This window comes from Cynara cardunculus (genome assembly GCF_001531365.2).
Source record: "Cynara cardunculus var. scolymus isolate 2C chromosome LG 5, CcrdV1, whole genome shotgun sequence".
Lineage (NCBI taxonomy): Eukaryota > Viridiplantae > Streptophyta > Magnoliopsida > Asterales > Asteraceae > Cynara > Cynara cardunculus.
Window position 1 is genome coordinate 5,025,790 of NC_037532.1, and position 896 is coordinate 5,026,685.

Below are 896 nucleotides of genomic sequence, written 5' to 3' on the forward strand. Positions count from 1 at the left end.
CTATAAGAGCGATGATAAGGATAAAGAGTCTTATCCGGTAAGTGAAGGTGACGACTCTTACCCGAATAAGCGCTTACCAGGTAATTTGTTGCATAAGATACGTTTTGATACACTACAATGTTACCCGATAAAATAAGTTATAGTGTTGACTTCTAACGGTAAGTGCTTACCGGGTAAGCATTTAGGTAAACGACCCATTAGTCTACTCCTCAACGAATTATATAACAAATTGTATGTAATAATTTTCATATACGAAATTACAATATAAATTTGAAATTCTCGGATTTCATTGAATTCCCATAAAAATAGAATTTTAAAATCCACGGGTTGGTTGATATTTCATAGTATTTCGCAGGATTTGTATACAATAATGTTGTGAAATATGTCAAAACATTTGTTTTGTAATAACCAATTAATAAAAAGGTAATTTAATTAATTTTATAATTGTTTGTAATTTGTTTTTATAAATTATATATGAAGAATGGAATTCAATTTCATTCTAAATCTTAAAAATCAAATACACCATATATTATTAAGGGGGTGTTTGAGATTGCTTATTTGAAAAAATTTATGTTTTTCTATAAAAGTATTTATCAACTTATCATAAGTCAGAAGAGTTTAACTTTTTCAAAAACTTCTTATTACCCGTTTGACACCAATATAAGTTGTTTATCCAAACACTCAAAAGTGCTTATTACCGGTATCACACCGGAATAAAGTCAATAAGTTGTTTTTATATACAGGGGGTGTTTGGGATTGCTTATTTAAAACAACTTATGCTTTTTTATAAAAGTGCTTATTAACTTATGTAGTATCAAACTGGAGTTTTGTAAAAAGTGTTTGGATTAGTTTACAGCGGTACCAAACTGCAATAAGCTGATAAGTTGTTTTTTAGT